The sequence below is a fragment of the Botryllus schlosseri genome, chromosome 1 (assembly GCF_051294905.1).
Source record: "Botryllus schlosseri isolate E-star chromosome 1, Bs_hap1, whole genome shotgun sequence".
NCBI lineage: Eukaryota > Metazoa > Chordata > Ascidiacea > Stolidobranchia > Styelidae > Botryllus > Botryllus schlosseri.
The window spans coordinates 10,403,571-10,423,369 of NC_137236.1; the positions used below are offsets into that span (position 1 = coordinate 10,403,571).

General features: G+C 40.5%; 2 long non-coding RNA genes across 2 annotated transcripts; one reads left to right on the forward strand and one right to left on the reverse strand.

Moving 5' to 3' along the window:
* Positions 1 to 2,114: 2,114 nt before the first annotated feature.
* On the forward strand, positions 2,115 to 5,058 carry LOC145433552 (uncharacterized). Its single transcript, XR_013913134.1, has 3 exons — positions 2,115 to 2,488; positions 2,553 to 2,722; positions 4,840 to 5,058. It is a non-coding gene; the product is annotated as an uncharacterized LOC145433552 (long non-coding RNA).
* On the reverse strand, positions 5,059 to 5,615 carry LOC145433495 (uncharacterized). Its single transcript, XR_013913118.1, has 2 exons — positions 5,476 to 5,615; positions 5,059 to 5,154 (listed from the first exon to the last, which is right to left on the reverse strand). It is a non-coding gene; the product is annotated as an uncharacterized LOC145433495 (long non-coding RNA).
* Between the last annotated feature and the right edge of the window lie 14,184 nt (positions 5,616 to 19,799).

Consider the following 19,799-nt stretch of genomic DNA (forward strand, 5'->3'; position numbering starts at 1 on the left):
AAGCATGGATACATGTTCACAAATTAAATCACAATTAGCTTAACGGCACAAAGTTTTGGCGTGTCTTTCGAATCGCTACTTCCGCTTGTAATAAAGTAGAAAATCTACGAGGTTACTTTTACAGGAGTAGCGACATTGCCTACTTTGACCGACCACTTCCTACTAGTAATTGAGTATAAATATACAAGGTTACCACTACTTGAGTAGCATCACTGACTACTTTCACCACAAACTTCTACTTGTAATTGATTAGAAATATACGAGCTTAGTTCTACATGAGTAGCAACATTCACTACTTTGACCGCCCCCTACTTCTTCGTGACTTGTATGGCGAGTTCTTACTATTTCTACATGAAGTAATTTTGATCCATTTTTGAAATTGATAGTTCTACTTGTAATTGAGTAAAATTTACGAGGATAGTTCTACATGAATAATTGTGAAGTAGCTTAGACCTGTCTTTTAAGTCGCTGTATCTGCTTTCATGTGAGTAGAAATGCGTGAGGTTACTTCCAAGTTGTAACTTAGTATAAATATGTGGCAATACTTCTACTTGACATAGTTGCCTAATAGTACTACTTACTAGTAGTTGATTCAATTTCACAAGGTCACTTACAATGTAGACTAGTTTGAGCACTTCTGCGAGTGCTGTAAGCAATTTCTTTCACGCAGGACCACTTCGAAAGGAGTCTGTGTCCTATGACGGGAGAAGTGACATACATGAGCCAGCAACATACCTTCGCAACCTACAAATTGGAACTGCTGCAAAAAATATGGATGCAATCAAAGTGTGGGCGCTGGCTTGCGATACACAGATTGTGTGTTGGAAAGACAGATCTTTGAAGACTCTATTTCACAAGATGATTGATGATACGCTCGATGCAATGAGAAATACATTTGTATATATTTTCTACAAATTTTTCAATTCACTCTTTTTGAGCTTAGCGCGATTAAATGAATGCATGATAGGAATGTATTGTTCGTTGCTATATTCCGACTATGTACCACCTGGGTGTTTTATACATGACTTTGTGATGGTTGTCTCTGTATATTCATTGCAGCTTTGACAGGAAAGCCTTTCTCTTGCGAATCGAGCTGATATTATTTATCTAAATAGGTAGATGTGTCGGATTGAATTTTTGCAATAGGCTTTGTGTTTGACGTTACAGTTTTGAGGAGTACGGGAGTGGTCAAATGTAGTCAGATCTTGCTATTCGATTTGAAGAAGAAGTCACGAGGTAAATTTCCACTAAATTACGAGTAGAACTTGCGCTTTTAAAGACATTTCAAAACTACTAGTCACAAACGGGAGCAGATCATGAAACACCGGAAAATTAGTACAGTAACGTACTGTATCTTGAAAAAGATGATTCGGTTGAGGTGTCGAGTAGTCTTTTTATTCTTAGATGTCTATTTTCGAAATCGTAATAATTACTTTAGGAACTCGATGATATTCCGTTACCGTGATACACGAGGTGTTTCGTTCAGTTTTTTATGACAATTTCACCGGTAAAAGTGATACAGACCATGTTATACTTCACCAAATACAAGGTTTGTCATGTAACTAGCGTCGCTGGAAAAACTGTTAAGTAGAGGCAGGGATATCTAGAACTTCGGGATAGGACACGAAGCGCGTGGCGTCATCGTCAGTGACCCAAAGCTGACCGACGCTCATACGCGCTCAGCTGTCAGACGCGAAGGAAGTGCTTGTTCTTTGTATGATTTCCGCGATCGGTGTGTGCTTTTGTCGCTTTTGTTTACATGTGATCAGGTCTATTCATACACGGTCAGCCGTCTTAGGTGAAGGACATGCCTGCAAGTTGTAGAATTTCTGCGATTTTGGTGTAGCTTTGTGAGTTTCATAGGTGCATGTACCATTTACACTACAGGTATAGGTTTGTGTTGTGAAGTTGATATGTATAATATTCGTGTCATGTTAGATCAGCTACCGGTATCACCAGGGAAGTCTTAGGCCCTTTTCATACCGGATTTACGAAACTCTTTCGGGAACAAGTTCCGAAACAGGCGATGTTCACATTGAGAAAAAATTACCGAAACAGTCCCGAGAAAAGTGCGCGTTCATACCTATTTAGAGTTACCGCGAACTTATGTTCATACAGGTCGTTTTTCTCGGTAAATTCGCGGGAAATTATGGCCAGTATGAACGCGATTCTCCGTAAGTGTTGATAGTTACGAAACCATGTCTGTGGGGTGTTCCAGTTGTAATATGCTTGTGGAAAACGATGTGGGAGATGCATATTCGTGAGATGCGGAGAAGTTGGCTCCAACTTTTAGCTATGGGATGTTGCGGATATGCCTTCTCGATGTGTATGGGGCTCTATACTTAATATACCTGTATCAGTAATAGAGCCCGAGCATGTTCCTGGCTTGTATATTATCAACCGAAGCTGAGAGCAGAAACTGAAAGCCAGCAAAGAGGATAGAGTCCTGGAATGAAAAGAACCACCGATCCCATCTGCGTACGACAAAGTCAGTTTATCTTTATGATTGCTGTATAATGGTTTGGGTAAATCTAATCATGTACATTGTACAGAGAAACCAGGGAATTCGAGGAAGCCGTGAGAGAAACATTTGGTATACTCTGCGACGAGCTTCGAGACCATAACAAAAAGCAGCCAGCAAACTACACGAACTCAATTTCTCTTGCTTGCTGAGTATAGCTGTCTCTCTTTGGAGGCTATAGCCAATCGTTTATAGATCCAGGTAAACATCAGATGCATTTTAAGAAGGCAACTGTCACAAGTTGATATTAATAAAAATAATTGCTAGTGCCTAGTAGGGCTAGCCACAATGATTCGAGTACTCGAATATGAATCGAGTTTCAACTTTAATGATTCGAGTCGAGTAGTAAAATACTATTTTTCGAGTACTGAAATTATACCGAAAGTTGATTTACTAACGAGAATTATACCGTAGTTTTGATACTATTTTCCACTGAGTAAGCCTTGAAACCTTGATTGGCCGTGTTGCAACATATGCGATATAGTACAAAGCTACGAACGTTGCTCGAAATAACACATTTCCGAAGTCATGACCATCCCATAACACTATCAAGCAGTGCAATGAAAACGGTATGGTCGAAAAAACACTAACGTATCTTTAATGTGACGGACAATAGGCGTTATGTTCTTTATGGTGGCATAAAAGGTAGCCCGCACATTTGAATTTTGGCATAGTACATTGTGTTGTGATGTCATCATGATGATACTCGACTCGAAGCGTAATAAGTGATTCAGAATCGAATCACTCAGGTACTCGATTTTGCCCAGCCCTCAGTGCATAGTAATATTTCTATATTTAGTGCATAGTAATATTTCTATATTTGTCATGACGGAATGTCAGCCTGTTTCTGCGTAGCATACCACTACAAAAAGGTCAGACAAATTTGGTCTTGAATCATTATGTTAGAAAAAGAAGTCTGAAAGACCAATTGTTCTTGCCAAGTAGGCTACTTTCTGTCTCAAAAGTAAGACCGAAATTGATGGAAAATAGACTTAAACTGGAAACTGTGCAGTCAACACAATGACTTGGCCTCGGACTCGAGTCATAAAACCATGACTCGAACTCGACGCTCTGCTCAATGCGTTGGACCCGGATTTGACTGGGTGGTAAATTGAAAATAACTCGACTTGAATCTAGTCAAAACTATTGAAGTGTGATCGACTTTTGACTTGGTTACAACCCTGCTCACTTATTAAGACTGAAATTGCTGAAAATGAGACCAAATTTGCATATTTTTGTAGTGTAGTCAGACATGTACATCAACCTACTCATTTAGTTAAGTAGTTCTAGTTGTGGATTTGAAAAAGTGAATAGTTTCTGGTTCTAGTTGCGGATATATGAAAGTGAGTAGTTCTAGTTCTAATGGCAGATTTTGAAAAGTTGATAGTTCTAGTTCAGGACCGGCCAACCCGAACCCGTGGCCCTGCGAGTTAATTTCCGAAATTAGTAGTATTATCAAAAATGGATTGCACAGACTGTGAACTTGCAAAGCCAATCAAAAATTTGATTAGTCTGGCCGCAACACTTGAGATGTGATGACTGAAATATCAGTTCCGACGCATTGGTAGATCTTCGTACACTGCAATAAAGCAGAATACTTTGCGATAGATTTATCAAAAGTAAAAATTTTCTACACGCTTATAGCGCAACATCTTGTCCCTTGATTTCTTGCTTTTAATATTTGTGAAAATGAAAGAACGCCTAATGTATCAGATTGAGACTAACTATATATATTCGCGACCTCCAGTTTGCGCTCGCAGAAAGACCGTCGACTATGAAACCTAGGCACAAAATGATTGCCGCATGTTGGACGAAGCTTTCGATATGTCCAGGTGCCGAATAGTCCAGTCCTTACAAACTGAGCCCAGCGATATACAGCAGGCTTGCAATATAGTCAAGTGACAATATTATTAATTTATCAACTTCAAAATTTTTTCGCGTTTTGCGCCGCTAGTGGCCCGCAGAATAGTCTGTCAATCGAATGTGGCGATTTGACTGAAAAGGTTGGCCACCCCTGTTCTAGTTAAAGTTGCGCATTTTGAAATTCCTGTACTTTGTACAAGTCTTGAGTGTTGTGGGTGGATAAAAAATTACCACAGCAACATTTGTACCAAACATGCATTTGCTGCATTCCAGTTTTTCAGGATGACTTCATGATTGGGAGCCAGAGGGTTCCCGTACTAGTCTACATAACTGATGACGCAGCCTATCCCTTTCAGCCCCGGCTCATGAAGCCCGAGCATAAACTAAAGCTAATTTCAAATATGTAATATAAATTTCCTTTCTGCTGCCCTTAAAATTCACAATTGCTTTTTCAGAAACTTAGCGAAGCACACATGAAGGTTAGAAGATTTTGGTCGACTGAAGGCGCGGTGTTCGGCTTTATTCAGAAACTGCAATCCGCCAAGGCCAGAATGATACAGAGGATGGTATACGCAATTAAGACAAGACCTGGTGGTGATCCAAGTATCGCTGGCTCAGACGTCGGAAATGCCCTGTGTGACTTTCTCAATAAACAATGCTATTGCTTAACCAGATGTGTTTGTGCTGTTTCATTTTATTCATGAGAGAAACTATAACTTAATGCACACTTGCACAGTTCCACCTTTTTCATCAGTATCCTCCATCTAGACCTGCGAAAAGATCAGATTAAATTACACTTGCCTAACATTGCTAAAGGAATGACTTGCTTGTAACAAGAAAATGAAGGCATAGGTGAAAACCGAATTATGGCTTGGATGATGGTAATATGGTTTACCAGTTTGTACCATTTCAATTTTGCTAAGGACATCACTCTCTGCCGTGCTGCCACTATCAAAGCAGATGTTACTAAATCCCCTTTTCAGTAGGCGTATATGACGGTGACTAACCTACGCAAAGCATATCCGTGGTTAGAAACTTGCCTTTGATGTAACAAATTAGTGTTGAAGTCCTAAAGTTTTCAGGCAACTCACCCAATGCTGCATCATTTGGAGATGGTGTTCTACCTTCTTAGCCGTGCTCTGTTTCTGCTACCACAGAAAAAAAGAAGCTGACTAGTAGTCAGCGACTACATATTGTGAGCATACAGAATATAAATCCAAGAATAATGCATTTCCAACACCATTACACAAACAGATCAGGTAGCTGACCTCGAAACACAAGCACCCTGAATGAACAGCGCGTTACCGTAACTAAAAGTTTGATTGACAGCGTTCCGGGAACCCAGCTGCGCCTTTCGTGTTCATACTCAGTCGGTCCCGTAAAAATCTCCGAAAATAAGCGCGTTCACACCGCCCCGTAAAACCAGTGTTATGTTCACATAGAGGGGTTCCGGTAAACATTTTCGGGAAATGTTATTCCCGGAACCCCGGTATGAAAAGGGCCTTATATGGTGCTGATAATGTTCATTGCCACATTTTCTTGCAGCGCTATAATGTAAATGCTACAGTATAAAAATGGGTTTTAAATGTTGCGTTCCGGGATGCAGATCTGGTTACACAAAGACAAAAGATGAATCAGAAGGCAGCAGCAGCACTGTTGTTTCATTCTATAGCTTTCCAAGTGATCCTATCATGCGGAAAAAGTGGATTATAGCAATCCCAAGAAAAGGTTTGGCCGCTTCATGCTCACAAAGAGTTTGCCGGCTTCACTTTTCGGATGATGATTTCGAACATTTTTCATGTGACAAGCAGTCTAGGCGCATCAAACGTAGGGGTTGTGCAAAACTATCGAGATTACGCCTCAGATCTACTGCTGTTCCTCATATTTTCCCAACTTTGCCCAATTATCTAACAACCTCGAATCTGAGACCTCGAAGCAGCAACTGCTGCTCATCTGGTCGTCTCTCCAGTGAAAACGCCCGCATAGCTGAATGCAATGATAAGTTTATTCAACGAGAATGCGTGGTTGATCTTCCCTCTTTGAAGGAGAAGTTCTAGAATGAGCATCTCCCTGCAGGATATGTCTTTTCTGCTGATGATGAGACATTACAGTTCCATCTTATAACTTTGGAAAAAGATATTCATCATCCACCTGTGCTCACAGCCTCTGTGATAGTAACGAAGGACATGAAGATTCAATCATTCATTAAGGGTGTCCCTGTTCAGCCTTCCAATTATGAGGACTTGTTGAATGCAAGTTACGTTCAGAAGACATCCGAATTGAGCAACGTTCTTGCTAGATGCAAGTCATTATCCAATGGTGACAATAATTTCAACCGCGTGGAATTGGCCATATCTCTATTGGAGGAGTACCTGACTGCGTCGTCTGCAAAATCTGAAGATTTCAACCCAATGCTGATCAGATTTGTTATTGAGTAATTGTCACTCTGTCAAGTTACCCCTACTTCACGGAGATACTCTACAGACCTTCTTACCACTGCTTTCATGTGGAAATTTACCAGTCCAGCTCTCCATAAACAACTGCTGAACGTTTTCGCTTTGCCTTCAGTGCGCCACCTGCGTAGACTATGTGAAGATATGACAGTGACGCCAGGCAAACTTGATATGAGTTATTTGAAGCAAAGGACTAAATCTTTATCCTAAGGAGAAAAAATTGTCACCTTATTGATAGATGAGGTTTACACAGCACAGCGCGTGGAATATACAAGTGGTTGTTTCATTGGTTCAGCGGAAAGTGGGAATGCCGCCAAGACGGTTCTAACATTCATGGTGCAATCACTTTTCGGGAAGTACAAGGATGTGGTTTGTCTCATTCCGGTTGACAAACTTGGCACTAAGACGCTGCGAACATGGTTTGATATAGTAATGGAAACGATCAACGATATGCTACTGGTGATAGCAATATCAACGGATAATCATGTCTGTAACCGCAAATTGTTCATGGATCTCTGTAATGGAGAACTTTGTCACAGCATCGAACATCCTCATCGACCAGGAAAAAAATTATTCCTGATTTTTGATTTTACTCACAATTTCAAAAACATCTTCAACCATTTTGTGAATAAGAAGCAGATGCATCCTCCTATTAAAGGCAATGAGGATATATTTGATGGGCCATGCCATGCAATGTTCATCCATATCAAAAACCTCTATGCTCTGGAAGAAGGCAAGACATTGAAAGTTGCACATCAGCTCAAAAAAGTATCTCTTGACCCCAGCAGCATTGCTCGAACCTCGCCCCAGCACGCTTTGAGCGTGTTTAGCGAATCAACGGTACTGGGACTAAAACACTTCGCAGAGGATGGACATCCAGAATTTAAAGGAAACTTCACGATATGTTGAATTCATCCTCACCATTTGGAATATCATGTCTGTTAAAAGCCTAAGTAAAGGTAAGTTACATTATACACGTTTCTCGCTGTAATTTGACTTCAACCTAATGCAACAAAATAATCGTTTCAGCCCTGCGGAAGAGGAATTCCATTTTTTACGCCACTGCGCATGGGTGAAGATCATCATGGTGTTAACTATTTAAGAAGAGCCATACACATTTTCAAGGATTGGCAAAAATCGGGCCGTGCTGGTCTCAGCAATGAAACATTCATGGCCTGTATTCAGACAATGGGGGTTGTGCTATCGTTGACGGAGTATCTTCAAGCAAACCACAATGTGCAATATTTATTATCCGGAAAAATAATGTCGGACCCGATCGAAGCCCGATTTGGGATGTACCGCCAGAGCAATGGCGGTGATTTCTTCATGTCTGTGAAGCAATTGCTGCTGGCGGAAAAGAAAATCCGGTGTCTAAGCCTGCTGCGACAGGACAGACTGTCCGGAGCAATCACCAGTTATGAACCGGGCGAGGAAGATGCATCAGCAAACCGCGAAGATTTCCAGTGGCTTGCTAACTTTATGCAAACTGCTGACACGGATGATGTGGACGATACTGATGCATCTGTTGTATTTTACGTTAGTGGGTACATTGGTCGCTCAATTTTTCGCCGTAGGAATTGTGACGACTTGCAAAGGCATGCTTATATCCGGTATTAATAATGCTCCAGATCTTCAGGGCGGCATTCCTGAGAAATATAAAACAATATTTCTCATGGCAGATCGTGGAGGACTTGCTGAACCGACTGAAATTTGCTATGCTAATACATTATTGGCTGTGCAGTATTTCTCAGCTGTTTCAGCGGATGAAGATACATTAAAAAAGCTGATGTGTTGTATGAATCAGCGCAATGTTTTCTTAGATGCAATGCGTCATGTTGTGTCTTCTTCTTCTTTTCTTTGTCGCCTAATGGAAGTCGAATGTAAATCTAGTCATTCGAACTTCAATCATATTGTGCAAAGTGCTTTTAATTGTTTTGCAAAGAACCACCTGAAGCGTTTGAATAGCAAACCGATGCTTGAGGAGGCACCGAAGAAAAATTTTCGAAAGATCCGTAAACTGACCTCGAAGGCTTCTGCTAAATGCTAGGCCAGTGTTCGATTTCCCATTTTGACGTCACCATCACAGCTGTGACATCCTGGTCATCATTTTTATGTTGTTTCCTAATAAACATGAACAAAACACATGTCCTGGATGTTTTCTCAGTACTTTTTCTAGGTACATGGTTGCATCGACATCGGCCTGCTATCGGTCGCCCCTTAAAACCGTGTCCCATCCCGAAGTTCTAGATATCCCTGAGTAGAGGTAATGCAGAGACGTAGCCAGTAGAGTAAGTCGGATTGAGAACGTCGAAAAGTAGAAGTAGGCTACTTTGCTACTGGCCAACTTCGAACACGTAGGGGTAGCTGTTGGAATAAGATTAAGGAAGCGTAATTTGTTGAGACAAAGCCTCCATTCCCCCATGATGTCTCGTCTATGCGGCCGTCGGTAAGTGCCAATAGTCGACAACTAGTGGCATATTCCACATATATTCTGTGCTTTTTGCTTTGTCTGATAGAGAAGCATTTCTTCAACCGGTGAGACCAAAACACGTATAAATATGCATTACGAATTACTTACTTGTAAATGAGCTATCAAGGGTTGGAGATGGAATTTGAATTTCAAAGAACGTGGGTTTGAGTTTGAAACGGGACGGCTTCTGACCCGCAAGACCCTTGCAACGTTACTGTTAGTAGTGATGGTTGGAACAACATCACACCACAGAACACAGGTATCACGTTTCATGACAAACGACGATACGTCATGTTCTCCAGTTGTTCTGCAACAACATTTTAAGTAAAATGCGCAAATAGAACTAGAACTAATCACTTTCCGAACTATGCAACTTGAACTACTCAAAACGACTTGTTAGTTGTTAGTTTACCGTGACATAACTAGATCTACAGTTTGTACAAGTCTGCTGTCGCCAATTTTTGACCCATACACTGGAAACGACGTTATTGTAGTTTGTCAGCATGAATCAGATACAACAGTCCCGCGTTAGTTCTTGCCCTGACAGCTTCAACGAATGTATAACGGCATTTTCCTCTTTCACACGTGTTCATCGAATAAGTTACCGCAATATGTTGTACGAGTTCTAAAAATGAGCACCGGAGGTACGCAAGATTATGCAGCATGATAGTGACAGGCTTGTAGTAAAATAATCACAATGTTCATGACTAGCACAGAGATCTGCATAACAAGGTACCGCTATACTAGTGCCTTTCGACGGATTTAGGCAGTACTCGTTTATTTGACAGAATGTAGTAGTTCATTTCGACGCCTTCCCGTCTTACAATTCTATGACAAACATCTGGAGTTCTGAAATGATTAATTAACGGAACCGCACATTTGAAACGGAACGAAACTCGAAGTAATTCCTGTGATTTTTTTGCAGGAATGATACAAGCATGGTTAACGATCCCAGCCTTGATGTCTGAGGTCGGTTTTTCGAGTAAATGATTTCTCCCAGATGTCGCATTCATGGTTTTAGTTGCCAGCATGCATATCCATATAGCACTTGAGATCCCCTTCCCAGTAAATGTTTTCCCACATATGTCACATTTACGAGTTTTAACGCCGGCATGTATGTCCATATGACTCGTGAGTAGGGCTGGGCACAATGATTCGAGTACTCGAATCTGAATCGAGTATTAATTTTAATGATTCGAGTCGAGTAGTAAAATACGATTTTTTCGAGTACTGAAATTATACCCTACTCGCTGTAGAAAGTTAATTTGTCAACGAGAATGAAAGTTTCGATACTGATTTCCACTGTTGAAGCATTGAAACCTTGATTGCCCGTATTGTGGCATACGGAACATATAGTACAAAGATACGTTACTGGGAAGAGCATCATTTCCGAAGACATGATCATCCCGCAACATTGTCACCAAGTTCAATGAAATTGGTATGGTCGAAAAAATACCAAAGTATCTTTAATGTAATGGAAAACAGGCATGATAGTCTTTGTGGTCGCATAAAAGGGACATATTTGATCCTAAACATATTACATTATGTTATGACGTCATAATGAGTGATACTCGATTACTCGACTCGAACCATATTACGTGATTCAGAATCGAATCACTCAGGTACTCGATTTTGCCCAGCCCTACTCGTGAGGCTAGTCTTCTCAGTAAATTCTTTTCCACACAGCACATTTATGATTCTTGATTCCAGCATGCATATCCATATGACAATTCAGGTGATTCTTTCGTGTAAATGTTTTACTACATACATCACAGTTATGATTCCTAATACCAGCATGTATATCCATATGTAGCATGAGGTCTCCCTTTCTAGTAAATGCTTTCCCACATACATCACATTCATGATTTTTGATTCCAGCATGCATATCCATATGATACTTCAGGTTATCCTTTCGTGAAAATGTTTTACCACATACATCACAGTTATGATTGTTAACGCCAGCATGGACATCTACATGACGCATGAGACCTCCCTTCTTAGTGAATGCACTCCCACATACATCACAGGTATGATTTTTGACGCCCACACGGATATCCATATGAAGCTTGAGGTTTCCTTTCTCAGTAAATGCTTTCCCACATACATCACAAGTGTGATTCTTGACGCCAGCATGGACATCTACATGACGCATGAGACCTCCCTTCTTAGTGAATGCACTCCCACATACGTCACAGGTATGATTTTTGACGCCCACATGGATATCCATATGAAGCTTGAGGTTTCCTTTCTCAGTAAATGCTTTCCCACATACATCACAGGTGTGATTCTTAACGCCAGCATGGATATCCATATGAAGCTTGAGGTGTCCCTTTTGAGTAAATGCTCTCCCACATACATGACAGGTATGATTTTTGACGCCAGCATGGATATCTATATGATGTTTGAGGCTACTCGTCTTTGTAAATGCTTTACCACATATATCACAGTTATGATTCTTAACGCCAGTATGGATATCCATATGATGTTTGAGGCTACTCGTCTTTGTAAATGCTTTACCACATACATCACAGTTATGATTCTTAACGCCAGCATGGATATCCATATGATGCTTGAGGTTACCCTTCCGTGTAAATGCTTTACCACATACATCACAGTTATGGTTCCTAGTACCAGCATGTATATCCATATGTTGCATGAGGTCTCCCTTTTTACTAAATGCTTTCCTGCATACATCACATTCATGATTTCTGCCAACAGCTTGCATATCAATATGACGTTTGAAGTCCAACTTTCAAGTTCAAAGTGTTACGAACAAATTTTGAACAAATATTTTAAACTCTATTCAGCTTAGCTCATGACAATATGGCCATATCTGCCATGTATGATAGTGTAAAACTAATCAAAACAAAGATTATCATCAGATTGTATAGCAATTCCCATACAATATTGTACTACATACAAAAATATCAACAGCACAAAAATTACTGCTCTTGTGATAGTTTCAACTAATTCGACACCTTCCTATCTTTTCATTGTATCGCAATTTTGTGGTGTATTTAACTGATATAAATTGCTATTAAACTGACCGAACAACAGTCCGCGTGAGTTCTTTGACAGCTTCAACGAATGCACAACGATAGTCACCTCTTTCACGTGTATAGATTAAAGAAGTCTCACAGATGAGCACCAGAGATACGCAGGCCTATACAGCATGTTAGCGAGAGGCATGTAGTAAAATACGTTCAATGTTCAAGACAAGCACTGGACACAGTGATCGGCAAAGAATTTGGTATGCACGACACGCACAGATATCGTCGCACAAATCCGTTTCGACGTAGCGTTCTATTTGTAGTTGGTACCCCTAATTTGCCGAATGGTTACGTGTAACGCTGACCACAGTGATTCGAGCAATCAAATCTGAATAGAACAGTATCCTAGCTATTCGAGTCAAGTAGTGAGAGACGATTTTTCTGTGCACAGTGACGAAGCATTCTTTTCCCCAAAGAGTTATAGTTTTGATCCTATTTTCCAACATGGAAGGTTGTGAATCTTAGTCGTATCGCTGCATACGAAACATGCAGTACAAAGCTACGCATTGGAATCGATCAGACGTACTATAAAAACCGTCATTCGTGAGACACACACCATTTCAACTTTGTATTTCTTAACCAAGAATCAAGGGCATCACTTTTCTATGCAGTTTGCGTTTGTGCGGAGGGGCACAGATTGCAAGGACAGTGTTATATTAAAAACGAAATTGCATAGTGACGGCAGGCATCACACGCTAATAGGAGTATGCGTGGACCGCCGGATAATTATAATTACGGTTTTACGGCTGCATGTGACCGTACCTCCACAGGTTGGCCACCCCTGGCCAAATAGACATAAGAATAAGCCAGAGCATCTAACACAGTGGTTCTCAAACCCGACAATGAGACCCCCTGGTTGCACCTTTGCAATTATGTAGACTGCGGACTGCGCTATTTATAACCATCTGGCAGGTACCAATTCAACATGTCTGAGCTATCGCGGCGGTTTCCTCGAGAAACATTGTAGACAGCAGTTATCGCAAGCTCAACACATGTTAACTCCATCCTGTTCTACTCCCAAAGGAACCAATGTGTCCACTTACCACTACCAACGGTTAAATGATGACGAGAAACATTTGCTGATGACATCCCAAAAGAGCTTTAAACGTTGTACGATATTGCACATACGGTTATACTATTCTGAAGCATGAACCTGCATATCTATTGTGATATCAAGGTATAATGTAATGCGTATCTGGTACACCCCAGTACGATTGGCACACCATTTCAACGAGGAGTGCCCAACCTTTTTGGACAAAAGGACACATGAGATTTGTGAACCATTGCGCGGGCCAATTGAATGTTGATGACATCTTTCAGTCGTCCAATAGGAGTGAACCGGATTAGGAAACGGTGTAAACAATATTGATCTTACTACCCATCAACATCAATAACAACTAGGTCATGAAAACTCAGTGTGCAGGAGGCGCGAAAATTTTTCAAAGTTTATGAATAAATTTGTTCAATAATATTGTTACTTGCATATATTACGTGTAGCCTCCGTATACCTCTGGGATCATTTGGGAATAACAGAATTATTTGACACTTGGACGTATCACTATTGAAGATTTTGCAAACATGCATTTATCATTTTGTATAAAGGTTTCATCGCCGACGATCTTTTTGCGAGTGCAGACGCGAAGTCTGATGTTGACCAACACGGTCTCTCATAGTTGGATATACAGCTAGACTCATTTCCGTAAATGTGGAGTATTTTTAATTTTCAGGAGGAGGTAGAAATACTAAAAGCAGGAAATCGAGTGACAATCAATCGATCGAAGTGCTTAGAATAATTTCTAGTCAAATAGATCTACCGCGAAATATTCTACTCCGCGGTTATATATGAAGATTTACGAAAAATGTGGCGTGCCAAAGCGTCAGAACTGATATTTTACTCATCAACATCTCAAATTTCGTGGTCAGGTTGATTAAATTTTTGGTTGGCCTTGCAAGCTTATAATAAATTGTGTGATTAATTTATTTTAAATTGAACTAAAATCAAGAATTACCTCGCGGGCACTGTTTGCTCTAAGCTGCACGTGAGCACGGCCGCGCACTGCTTTTCAAGTCACCACGCACAGAAAATCGTCTGCCTCGCACAAGAAAGCAGAAGTGAAGACCTTTTATTCTACGTTACCCACTGTTGTCCCAGGGACCGCGCAGTGAGTTGGTGAGTGTGCGCAGATTCGTGAAAAATTAGAGGGAACCTTGCTCGCGGGCCACTCAAAACCTTATCGTTGGCCGCATTTGACCCAAGGGCCATGAGTTAGCCACCCCTGCTTTAAACATTATGGAACAACCTTGGGTGTACGATACTTTCATGTGGTGAACAAAAAATTTTAATTTTTTTTAAAATTCTATACAATAAATAGAAACTATCTTCTCTTGAAGCAATGCGGCTACGGGTAGGAATTGAACCAAATTTGGTGCGTCGGCTTAAATTAGATGAGTCAACAATTTTATCAAGTAGCCAGTACAATTTGGGAAAAAAGGCATTCTTGAACACCCCTGGTAAACAATCACCCAGTTTCATAGCGAAATATTTACTGATAAGTGATAACTAATTCGATTTCAATATGACCTCACAGATTTCGCAGAATCAATCTTAATTGCAAATATTCACGGGTAATGGGCAATATATGTATTCTACAGCTAGTTCTCGTGGTCTCAAATTTTTCATTGCGAACATGCATTCTACGCATGTCGGATGTGCGTTGCTTACTATCTTTCGCAGTAACACGCGAGAAAACTGAAACCATACTGAACATTGTCATGATTCTACGTTTGCTATTCAGGCAATGTTCAAAGCACATACTTGAAAACAGCTGAGTAGCATAGATCACTTGGAGAAAGCCATAACGGATCTTGGCTGGACCTGGATAGGAGGCGTAGTCGTAGTTTGGGCAGTACGGATCACCATATGTAATATGAAATGGCAGCAACAAAATGATAACTTATTTTAATTCGTGCTCGTGCCTGACTAGCTTAGACAATATTGACTGCATGCCGTAGTAGGTACGGGCATTGATTTGAACCCATGTACCGCATATATAATATTGACAATAAAATTGGATGAAACAATAAGTTCTAACTAGAAGCACAATCGCCCTACTATAAAATATTACACTTGTTTTGCATCTTGTAAATATCTCCATAGAAACAGAACAGTCATAAGGAAGCACAACAAAAATGGCATTGGAAACATGACAGCGAACGCGGAGCTGAATTTATCCATCAAGGCACGCACGCAAGCTGTGCTAAATATCATGAACAGAACTCCACCCGCCGTCAGAATGCTATACGATTTTAAGCGAATGGGACTGGAGAAGTTGGCTGTTATCCCTGATCCGCGGTGTTTAAGACAAATCTTCAATGCAGAACGGGTGGATGATAACGTCAGATACGACACATAAACACCAGCGATATTGTTATAATGGAAGCTCGCAGCTGAACCAGTGAAGGCTAGGATGAGCAGTGAAGCAACGCAAATTATTGTCAGTCTCGGTTTGGAAAATTTATCAAGAATTTGCCCAACTATAGGTCCCGCAGCAGTTGCGGTTACGATTCCGATGATAAACAGCAACCCCACAAACTGATCATTCAAATAGGGAACCTCTTTCAAAATCAAAGAAGATATGAGGGTGGCGCCGTACACTTTGTCGGTCATCGTGAAAACGTACAGAATAAAAAATATCACATATGGGCGATAATTGAATAGAAATGCGACATCTTTCAGCTCTCCTTTCAGACTGTAAGTCGGTGATGTCTGCACTAAAGGCGTATTTTCGTTTCGTGCTGGATCATTGTTTATCTCGCTGTGCTCACAAACAGGTGGCTTGTCAGACACGAAACATATTACTAAAACGCAACATAATAAGGACATTAGCGACAATGAACCGAATGTCGAAGCGAAAACTATCTTAAATCTGTTATTAATATTTTCAGAAGTAGTAGAGAATATCAATGTTTGCTCAAGCTCTTGATGGCTATAGGGAATCCCCATTGCTCTTGTAGCAACCAAGTTGGATATCAATAAGGCTAACCGCCCTGTGGCCGATGACATTGCTGTCGCTTTTCCTCTTTCATGCAAAGGAAACCAATTCACGGACACTAGCTGTGCTATCGGTATAATAATTCCGGCAGCGGTACCGGATAGAAACATCCCAGTAACTAAGAATCCAAATATTCCTAACAAAACTCCAATTGTTATCAGTAGAGTGGCGCATACGTTCAAAACGCAGGCTACCAAAGTGATTTGCCGAAGGCTGATCCAACCACCGATCACGCAGATCACTACACCGCTAGTCAGTCTACCGACGAGATTGGCGATTGCTTGTAAGTCGGTCATGGCTGGATCGATTCCGAAATACCTCGAAGTGATGTCGTTGACAAATGAGAATGATCCGAAACCGAAGACATCCAATACAGTGATGAAACACACTATCGACGAGATGCCCCATCTTTTCCACACGACGCGGTGGCTTCTCCCCTCCAACTGGAACGTCTTGTTGGTTTCTGAATCACAACCACTGTCGGTCGACTTCATAGCGCAAACAGTCGAGTCAATGTCAGTCACTCGTTTACATTTCAAGTAATCTTCCGCAATGGCAAATCAATGCAGGAAACGAAATGTTCTATACCAATCTACGCCCACGATTACTTCAGTAATGAGCACTAGTATACGTGCCGAAACGAAAGGAAACAGAGAAAGATGATGCTATGAATATTGATTGCTGTGAAATTGGCCTAACGCAGTCGAACCGGATGCTAAGTTAAGAAGTTACGAATTGGTCGTTTCGGAATGCTTCTATCCGCTCACTGTATCGCATTATCAGAGGTGGTCAGTAACGAAGTACTTCTACTTTTTCGAAGTACTCAAGTAGATTTCCTCTACTTCTGGTACTTACTCAAGTAGATCTGATTTTCGCTACTTCTACTTCTACTTCGTAATATTTTGTGATCTACTTACTTACTTTTCGCTATTTTCAGTTTGTCAAGTAGAAGTAGTTTAATCCCCCAATCAGGAAGATAGCCTGATGAATGTCGGGGCTGTTTTCACGAAGTATTAACATTTAATTTTCATAAAAGTTGAGTAAAGCCCACAATTTTCGTCGCGCTTCGCGCGCAGTGGATACGGAGTGACCACTATGATTTCACGAAAGTATCGATCAATATAATTTAGGTAGCGGGTTGGCGTGGTTCCGTTCACACCACATTGTCGCCCTTCGCCATATGAAATATTTCATAACAGTATATATGGATCATCGCAACGTTTGAAACTTATGTTTCGCAATCTAGTATTTACTTATCATATCGTAATCTAGCATGCCCATTGTCCATGACGTGTCCTAATCTGGAAAAGTGGACTCTGACTTTTTTTTAGTTTTAGAGCAGTTTTAGCATGCCCCCTTTGAAACTTTCTGGACTAAAGACATGGAAATCATGTTCCGCTTTTAGAAGTAGTGTTTATATTTCACTTTCAATTCCCGGTATAATAAACTTTGAGTTCTAATTATATCAGCTCTTTTATCTGGATAACATACATGTTGAAGTGTAAAAGCAAGTGTAGTAATGCCTTTAATTTCCGGAAATAAAAGCTACACAATATGGCATTTTTACGGTCCACCATATTTTTCATTACCATTTACTAATTGCGCAAAGTGTTTACACCCCTCGTATCGTATACAACTTCTCCGTATTGCTCTTCGACTAAACTACGGGCCTTATGATATGGGGGAGGGCGCCATATCATGATATTTTCTAAAACGTGCTGTTCGAGAAAACAAATCATTAGTATCGCATTTACATATCAATACTATCATTTTCATCCCATGATGCGGACGAATGCTTATGCTGTCGAAAATTGGATACCTGCTGGTAATGGTCTATATGAATCGAGCTCGGCATTTTTCGCATGGTTCGATTTGCACCTTTTGACAATCCATGTGAACGAATTAAGATCGTTTTCACAACTACTTACTTACTTGTGAGTAGATTTCAAGTCGGTCAATTCTACTTCTACTTCAAGAAGTTTTAGGTTGCTTATGGAAGAAGTACTTCTACTCGTACTTTAGTAGATTTTTTCTTCGCTACTTCCACTTCTACTTGAGTAGCTTTCTTGACTACTTTGACCACCTCTGCGCGTTATGTCTGGTATACCGCATTGGGCATTGTAAGTATGTGTCTTGGGCAGATGGAAATATATTCCAGCGATTATCGATTAATATTTTTGATAATGCAATGAGATGCATAAGGCTCACTGCTATCCGCTATGATTCATTGATTTACCTGAAATCAATAAGGCCATGAATCATCAATTGTGGTGAATATTTTTAAACGGCCTTCGAAGTATACAATTCACTAGTACATTCATATTGAAATCAACCGAATATTTTTGGCAAGGGTAATCGTCAGCAACTAGTAAGGAATTGGAAAGAGCATTGTTTATCAACAATCGTATCACAAAATATTACGTCACCAGCATCAAATGAAATCTCAAATAGGAGAGCGTTCAATGTACGATTTTAAGATGGTACACGAACTCCTTCGTACACAAAGCTTGAGCAAAAGGAGTTCGTCTACCATCTTGGCTTAGATCAGAGGCGACCAACCAGTGGTCCGCGAGAATATTTTGAGTGACCCGCGAGGTAATTATCGAAATTAGTTATATTATCAAAAATGAATTTCACTGATTTTGAACTTACACGGCCAATCAAATATTTGATTAGCCTGTTCGCGGCACTTGAGATGTTGATTATTAAAATATCAGTTCCGACGAATCGGCAGATCCAGGGGCCTGTCACAATTTTGACAAAACTTCATATGTAACAATTCAGTAACGTAGTTTGCGGTAGATTCATCTAAAGCAGGGGTGGGCAAACTTTTCAGCTCGCGGGCCGCATTCAACATCTGAATCCATTCGCGGGCCGCACTATATAAAATTGGGATTATAAACCAAAACGCAATATTGGTATTTGATTATGTAGTGAGGACATGGAGATAATACATATGCTTATAACAAACCAAACAATGTTTTGATGATATCGTACACGCGTCAGAAACAGTGGCGAGATTTCATAGGCTGGTCTATCTCAATAACCAATTTGTTAAAACTATAGAGATGACAGTCGGTAGTCCCGATTCTTAGAACAGCATTGAAATTTAAATCTGGGAGCAGCGATCTGTTCATAGATTTACTAATTCCAGTTTTGGTTCAGTTCAAGGACATACAATGCTGACAGCATCGTAACCAAGTTAGCTTCAAATACGCTTCTACTGCGTGTAGATAACATATAATTATACCCTAATTCTACGCATACGGAGAACGAATCTACCTAAGACACGCGAGAATCGTTTTTTATAAGCACATCACTGATATAATTAAAACTGGAGTGGCCAATCTAAAATCACACTCGTGGTCCGAATGGACGATTCTCACCGCT